Genomic DNA, 9,033 nt, shown 5'->3' with positions numbered 1-9,033 from the left:
GGCGTGAGGGTCGCCGCACAGGGAGCATGCAGGGGAGGTGCCACAGTAGTGAGATAGCAGCTTGACTCCCGGGAACACACCGTTCGCCCTGCCACGGTCCAACGAAGCAGCGCACGCCAGTCTACGGGACGGCAGCGTCATGAACCTCTGGTCGTCGGACTATCGCAGTGGCCGGGAAACAAACTGTTTTGTTTGCTGAAAACCTCAGTGCCGTCTCCTCTGGAAACGGCACAGAGGTTTTCACAATCACTAGTAGAGGCACATACAAAGCGATTGACAAAACAATGCAACTCATGCAAAGTTACACTCGAGAGAGTGCACTGCACCTAAAGTGCACTAACACAAGAGAAAGACAAACAAAACCAATTTGTTCACCGGCCACTGCGATAGTCCGACGACCAGAGGTTCATGACGCTGCCGTCCCGCAGACTGGCGCGCGCTGCCTTGTTGGACCGTGGCTGGGCGAACGGTGTGGTCCCGGGAGTCCAGCGGGCGTGCTTCTCTGAAGCTTAAACGGCGGCTCGGGCTAGTCGACAGCGGTCCACGGCTCTCTGTCCTTCCCGCCAAGTCAGGCGGCCCCATACACTCCGTATCGAACGTGCAAATCTGCTCCTCCCACTCCGGGCGCGCGTCGCCATTTGGTCCGGCGCTGGAACTGGCTTCGAGGAGCATCGAGCACTTTCCGATGACGCGCCGCCACTGACGCGCCAGTGGAGAAGGCATCGCTTAGCCCACTCAAGGCTACGCCCTCTCCACCGACATCGAGAAGAAACGCCTCCGACATTCCACAAGGCTGACACAATCCCTCGGCTCGTCGCGTAGGCGAGCGGCGGCGGAGGGAGCAGCAACACACACAATGCTAACCGCTCTCCGAGGTTTCCTTCTGCCCTGTTTTACGACGCGTGCTGACGAGAGGCGTCCACGCGACGCTGTTTTTACTTCTATAAAAAAAATGTGCTGAAAGTTGTGACAAAAATGCAATTTTCTTGGTTATGATGGGCTTGTCAGTGCGCGGGGACGCTGCTAAAAATCAGCCTCCCAACACCACCTGCGTTTGTTGTTGTTGTTGAGCTCATAGGATGGCACGTACCCACAAGGAAGATATTCATCATGATGGTGATGACGTCCTCGGTCTTAATGGCACATACCCAGGGCGGGGGATTGGCCCATTGGAGGAAAAAAACTAGGAGGGAGCATGACGTCTCATTCTTGAAGCCTAGTCATAAAAAATATAATGGAAAGCATCATGGGAAATAGGCCCACACGTGACAAGGCAGCGGTAGCTCTTAGCGGGATTTCGGTTTCGGTTTTGTTCTGTCGCTGTGTTGTGTCACGACCAACACGGCTGCGCTCGAAATTTGAGAAGCGCACACAGGCCATGGAACTTGGAGATTTGTATGTGCAGAGAGGCCAGTTCCTCAGTGCGCCCGTGTGTTTCGCGAAGTGCGGCTGGGTAGTCTGAGCTGAGCAATGAAATGCTGCGTGCCGGGATGCAGGATCCGCACGGAAGAACGCCGTCCTCGGGGCCTCATCACAATCACAAACAGAAAACTCTTGTTACTGCCACTAATGGCAGCGCCTGTCAGGTCGCAGTATCGAAAGCTGCATTATTCTATTGGACGGTATCTGCCGTCGTCTTCCGACAAGGGCAGCCACTTCTCGAGCAACGGCGTAAGCCCATAGCACTGCGTCAACTCCGAGTGTTACGCTCGACTCCTTCCGCTAAAGCGCCGAAGCATCGGGACGGCTCCTTGGTGCTGTATGTGTTAACGACGGGTAACGCCAGCCTACAAAGAATCTCCCGACATCTGGAAACTGCCAGTAGACACGACTTCAAAGAGGCATCGGCGTGGCGGCCCCGGCACCCCAAAAGCGGGGGGGGGGGGGGGCGTCAACAAGTGTGCCCCCTGGTGGTTTATGGGGTGGACATCCGCTGCGCGGGAACGGTCCTCGGCTCAACTCCCATTAGCGGTGCCAAACCCAAACGAAATGCAACGGCATGGTGTGTCGGCGGCCCCTTCGCAAACGTGATGAATACTCAAACCATCAAGCCGGTGGTGCGGTGTACGTTCCTTCTCTGGGCGCTGTTCCCCAAAACTATGTCGTTCTGAAGGACTAGGAAACCTGCATTGTTTGCGGTAATGCCAGACAACAAACGTTTGCAAAACCGCTGCAGCATACAGCCATTTTTTGTCCAGGAGCGTAAATAACACATCGCTCCTTGCTGCACAGTGATGAAGATTAAAACGCTCTAGTATAATTGTCAGAGAAAAAATACAAAATGTTTGGAAATTCATTTATCTAGAGTTGCCAGCAAAACGTTTACAATGCAGACGAGAAAAACTCCACAGCTACACGCAAATCTTTTACCCATCGCCTTTTCCGCGCCGCCGAGTCTCCGTGGTGTACTGACCAAGCTCGCCATTCTACTCTGACTGTTGTGCCAAGCTGAACAGTTTGTAAAAAATCTTCTGCAAATATGCAGATGCAACGCACTATGCGCGTTGGTCTCTTTCTTTTTGCCTCAGCTTTTTCTTCTCTTCATAATCCAACCTCCCCTGCCGGCCGATATTCAGATGCCAGTTCTGAGACCGGCCGCCACGGGGAAGCAAGACATCCTTTATTTGCGTATTAAATGAGTCGCCGCTGTGTCCACGGTCAGCCACACGGCAAAATGTTCCTTACCCTACTGAGCGAGAGATGGCGTTGCTGAGGCGGTGAAAAAGCGGACCCTCGAGACCCCCCCAGAACAGCAGAAAAGCGACACATTGCCGCCTTCGGCGGTGCTCAGCAGATAGCTGGAGGGTGGATAGTCCAGGTCCGCGTCACTTTCCCCCTTTCTTTCGCTCCGAAAGGCACGCCGAGGGAGCCAGAGCTTTGCAGAGGGGCGTTGCCAGCGCGAGTGAAAAGCACCAAAGCACCGTCTCCCGCGACTCCCCACAATTGACCGGACAGACCTGTCACCCATACCATTGAGAAGTTTCGCCTAACGCCCTTCCTCTTGAAAAAAACCAGTTCCGCACATGCTTTGCACGTGTTGGACTGCCTGGAAATCTGTTTGCGCTGACGCTTGCTTTTTCCTTCGTGCTAGAACGCTGACGAGATTAAGAGGATTAGGAAAATGTACAAGGGCGATAGAAAATAATGTGAACAGCATGTTGCCTACGCACTGCGAAATTGAAATTCATGTCTGTAGCGTACTTGTGTTCGAATTAGGCGCTGCGCTGTTCGCATTTCTTTCTATCGCGACAGTACCCTCTCAGGTGCAGGTTCCAAGAAAGAGTGGTCAGCGATTTTTTTTTTCTGCGCCGAACCGGAAAAAAAAAAGAGAACTGACAGTGCATCAGGTCCACTTCGTGGAGCAGATATTTGACGAAACCGCCGTCACCGTTGCGCCGACATGTATGTCGCAAGTAAATGGCAAGTTCATTTAAGACGTGGAATTCGAGCTTAATACCTTTTTTTTTTATGCACGGTCATTTTCGCAAAATACTTAATTTTGTTGAATAGCTCAGCACTTCGATGTACGCAACTTTTTTGGCCAAATAGTTGGAATTTCTTTACGTTTTTCGCCGAATAAGAACGAGTATGTGTTTATTTGGACTTAAAATAAAGATAGGCGAGGCTGAAAACAAAAACGAAAATACGCGCGAAATGTGCTTACCAGCTGCTCGCTTACGGCTAAGAGAAAAAATGCTATAGTTTGGTCAGTCACTATTCAGTGGTTGGTACATTTAATTTAATGCCGATTGCAGCGCACGTGCATTCCCAAAACAATTTATTTGCAGAGCCATCTCTTATATTCAAATGCTCACTCATGTGCAAGCTAATATGTTTACTACTTTTACTTTTAGACATTTTTTACATGTAGCAAAATAACTTGGAAATTGAGCCGGGCGTCACACAAAGGAACAATGAGGCGATCACTGACCTTGCCTCACACGCGTCTGCCTAACGCAGCTGTTGATGTCAGCCTCCAAAATATTTGTTTGCGTTACCTGACCGGCGGAGGGCTTTACAGGAAAAAAAAAATAGTTTCGTTAGCGTGAGCTCTACGACTAAACACTGCATGCTTAGTGAATTACAATGAAAATTCGTCAGAAATAATATACACGCGCAACATACCAAACCAATTTAGCAAGAGAAAACCGCCTACTTCAGCTTGCGCACAGAAGTTATCCAGGCTTGCCGTCTCTCGATTTTAATCATTTCACAGACAACAATTCCCTGGAAAACCATTTTTGAATGGGAAAAAGTGTATGAACGCATTTTTTTTTATACACTGGAAGATTTCACTATACCAACCTCCCGTCGACATGCTTGCATAGTTTTGTTTTTTTTTTGTCTTGCTATTAATGTTTTTGTTATCGCTCGATGCGAGCGATGGAAAAGTTCTGCAAGATTTTGCTACACATCGAAAAGATTCCCCGTTACCTCCAAAATTTCCTCAGCAGTAGATTACAAATTTCGAATACTGATTTTTTTTTTCAGGAATGTGGGACATATGTCCAGGAAATCTATAAAGTTACACTGGCTGCTCTTGGCCGTTGATGTTGTGAGAACTATTGTGGCAGCAAACGACTCAACAAAACGTTTCTCCACTCTCTCAACGTCGCGGCATTCCAATCATGACTCACAACGAGCAGCAACCCCTCTTTTGTGCACCCACGAGCAGGACGGCACGTGCTCACAATGAAAGAAAGAGTGTCAGCAGCGCGAGCAGCACGGGTACCAGTCGAGGCGTTGCTGACTCCATGCGCTCCGCCGGCGACGTGCCCGCACAGAATTTCGGATCGTTACAAGTCCGGATAGTGAAGCTGGCTGACTGGCTCCAGCATTGTAGTGAATTAAAACGAGGACGCAGCTATTATATCGCAGTTTTTCATGCCTCACTCATTGACGTCCCACTCATAGTGAAGTTATTGAAGTTTAAACAGCAAGACAAAAAATCGATAATAAATTATTTAGCAGTTCTAGGAACACCACGTGGTACTCCATGTATAATAATGCCTCACGCATCATTACAAAGAAGAAAACACGCACCCAAAAGTTAGGTGTCCATACTCCTTTAAGAGCCCTTACAGTTTGAAGAACAGGTGTCTAATTGACTCACATAATGAAATCAGCCGCATGCCTAACATCCGCATACATAACATGGTCGGCTGGAATTGCGAAAAACGCATCGTTACTACACAAAGACAATGGTAGTGCTATATACTGCATGTCTCAGGATGAACACTGGTTTGCTTTATGTACATGTATTCCGCTCAGAGAAGCATAGGTGTAAGTAAATAAAAAGACTAAGCATTTCTTGCTGAGTATGTTACAGGACTTTTGTGTTAGGTATTTCCTCAGGCCATTCATTTAATTAGGGACAGGAAAGGAATTTTGACGTGATGTATCGCATTGTGATGATGAACTTCAGGAAGGGTTTAGCGATGTGAAATGCAATAAATTACTTTACAAAATGTAATGCCCTTTCTAGTTTTCTTTCTATTGATCAAGAAAAGGGTTTTAGATGGCGGGAATTCACCAATATCAATATAAAAATTTCAAACCGCTCTATGCAACGTGATACAAATCCACACAGAAAAACTTGTAAGCGAAACATCGTGAAAAACTACATAAGCACGCTCAGAAAAACGACATCGTACCCACAACGCGCACGCATGCATGTAAAAAATACCGCCCTAACCCGCTGAACCACACAGATGTATAAAAAAACCGTAGTCTGAAACTACAGATGCCCGCTCCAAGAACGCCCCCCAAAACCACTGCCTATTACTCAGCGCATTACTTCTCTTTACACAAACAAACAAAGCAACTCCTAGGGCTCCTACCAGTGATGGCAGATTGAAAACACCCTAGACTATGTAAATCCGCTCCCAGTTTGCACTCATGAATTTAGTTCCAAAATACACTCTGTTCCAGTGGACCCTCACGTGCATGCGCAAGCATGCATGATCTCCATGGAAAGAGATGTAATTTTATCTTCGATATATAAACACAGCAGTAGGTCGAGCCACCCATAATTAGCGAAGTTTGTTTTCGCTTTCGGAGGGAATATCTTGGAGCTCTCCTAGCTGACTGCAAACTGAGCGAGAGAGCGACGTCCGCCTTCCCCCCCTTCCCTGTTACCCAGATGACGTCACTCGTGCTCGCCAAACTGCAGCGCATGGAGCCTATACTTAACTTGGACACCACAGCCATCGTTCGGCTATTAAAACCCCATTCGAAACACCATGTGAGAAAAAAAAATGCTATGTAAATTATTTACTGGTCAGATGTTAACAGCCCATTTTGTTCCGTCTACAGCAAGGCAAGCGAACAGCCCATGTGAACAAAACAAAATATTTTGCCTGTATACTTTCAGCTGTTGTGCAGAACTAGGCTGATTCCTGTGTCTGGGTGAAGGATCTACCTAAGTACATATTTTTTAACTGGCTCCAAGTGAATACTTCTCTGCAATGTAGAAAAAGAAGGCGATATGCGTGTTCGCGTTTCATTCCAGCTGGATTGTATAGCCGATCCTAGCTATAATGAACCTGACGCTCCCGCTCATTCTGTTTGCTTCTTAGTATGATGACTCCCCATATTTCCGCAAAAAAATACTAAATCATAGAAAGATAGCTTTTGTCTCTTGAATTGAAGTCCATTGTGCACGCAACCAGACCATATCACGGCGCTTTCCGAGCTCTCCAGCGCCGTCATGAGCTGCTTCGATGAGACCCTTGCTTTCGACGAATAAGCGCTAGTCCGCATTGTTCGCGTATGTGGTCTCGGCTTTTGTGGAGAGCGAGTACACAAGTTTTGGCGAGCGCAAATGGTCATAAGTGAAGTTTTGGAAACTGCAACCCTTAGCGGAGGATTGCTGATATCGCAGGACAAATAGAACGAGCGGCAAGCGCCGGTGTCACCCGGCATGCCGAGCATTGCTTTAGGGAGCTGTCAACAGTCGACCACTGGCGCCGCTCGTGGATAACAAATCAGATTATTTTCATTGATGCGATCAATCGTCGAACATGCTTCTGGATAAAGCAGTTCAGCACCGAGTATTTGTGGTATGGAAGAAAGCGGATCTACCACGACCGGGAAGCGCCAGTTCTCCGGCTATCAAGTGTTTCGTCGCAATCATCCGGTCTTCATGCAGTGATCATGCTGCGTAAACAAGCATAGTTACAATCCGCGCATCAGAAAGAGAATATTCAACATAGCTTGCATTTTATGCCATATACAAACGATAACAGGTATGCAGACAACGGTGGTACTGCAGTGCAGTCGACATTTGTGTATTCCCGCTGAAATTTCACGCGCACGCTGTAAATGCTGAATGACGAGTCATTAACTTGAAGCACTAAACTAGCGACAACGCAAGCAGTGTGCTAAACAAAGAGGAGAAGAAACAAGTCAGCAGCAGATGTCGAAATCAAGAGGGCCGAAGCAGTTGCGGGACGCGGCTCTGAGGGAAGATAACGACCACCGCCAATGACAGGGGCGGTCTCTGTTCGCATTTCGTAAGCATTTGAAACCGTCGAATGTCGGCCGGACGCCGAAGAGCCTCTGAGTGCTCAACTTTCCGCTAAGATATCTTTTTCTCATTTTCCGCAAAGTTCTGTCGACTCGAGTGGCGATCGGTTCGACGGGATTTCAAGCAGCCGTGTAGCACGCATTGGGCATGGCAAGGAAAATACTAGCGATAACGTCAAGGGGAGCGATTAGAGTATTACTGAACAAACTGGTGTCATCCATATATTAGCACTAATAAAATGCGGAAAAATGAGCTTAGGGTGGCCAAGTAATGAGCCGAACACAGGTCGGCGTTTAGAGTGGCAGAGTGGACTCCAAGGGCAGCGAGTCACAGTCAAAGCTTATGGAATGTCTGATGAGCAGATGTGACAAAAAACAAGGGTAGCCTGACCCTGCCCGACTGAATTCAACAGCAGCTAATCGGGGGTCGATGGGAGGGTTCTTTGTCTTGTAAAATTGATCACGGATGATGACGATCCCCGTCTTCAACTTTGGAGTGAAAAGCGACCCTCAGATCAGGCAATTCGGTTCTTATAGCCGTTGCAGCCTTCTGCTTCTCCTTAAAGAACTACAACATGTTGTGTGCTGCAGTGGAGTACAGAGCACACAAATCCCCCCCCCCCCCTCAAAATAAAAATTCCGACCCAATCCGTGCAATTATGCATGCAAAACAGTATATACCAGCGATCTAATTTTTCCAATGAAGTATGCTAACTGCTGTTCCCTGGTAGAAGGCATTTGTTGCTGATTTTTGTGTGTTCATGACGACGAGCACTAGATGAAGCTGAAAAGTGTTTTGTTTCATTCTAGGCAAGAGAAATCGAAGAAACATCACGAGATGCACCTGGTCATCACACCAGGGAAAAGTTTGGCGCCCTTGGTCACTCTAGTCAGGTCGTAATCACGTCGATTTAACCGGACATTGAAGATACCTCAGAACGCCGTCGTTTTTTGAAAAATTCAGGCAAAGATAACGCCCTAACACAATGACTGCCTGTGTTTTCACAAAAGCAAGCACTTAAGCCTCAGCAAGTAATTAGAATTTTAAGAGGTTTGTTAGGAAATTAACGGTGATAATTCCACCACACTATACGGCCGCTTGGTCGAATAACTTGCATACAGAAACCGCTGTGGTGTACCGCTAATCATTTCTTAATATAAATTGTGAAACCGCACCTTCACAACATCATTTATGTGTGCAAAAAACTCATGAAACCTATTTGTTCAAAACGGAAATTGCCGTTTGACTAGCTACATATTTGATAGAGAAGGCGCGCCGTTACCTTTGATAACCAGCTGAAACGTTCCCGTAATCCACCCTGTCCTAAAGCAACAAACATGTAAAATGACGTGATTATGTGCCACAACGGGCAGCTAGTATAGGCATTCAAGAAGAGAAGACCGCTCACGCATGGGGTGCCGAATCTGCGGAACAAGCAGATGCTAAATCTGCGAGCGAATGCAAACGTCAAGCTGCGCATCGTATCAATCTCTAGGAAAGGCGAT

Source organism: Amblyomma mixtum, chromosome 2 (assembly GCF_055824585.1).
Source record: "Amblyomma mixtum isolate Tamu chromosome 2, ASM5582458v1, whole genome shotgun sequence".
Classification (NCBI taxonomy): Eukaryota; Metazoa; Arthropoda; class Arachnida; order Ixodida; family Ixodidae; genus Amblyomma; species Amblyomma mixtum.
This window is presented reverse-complemented; position numbering follows the sequence as displayed.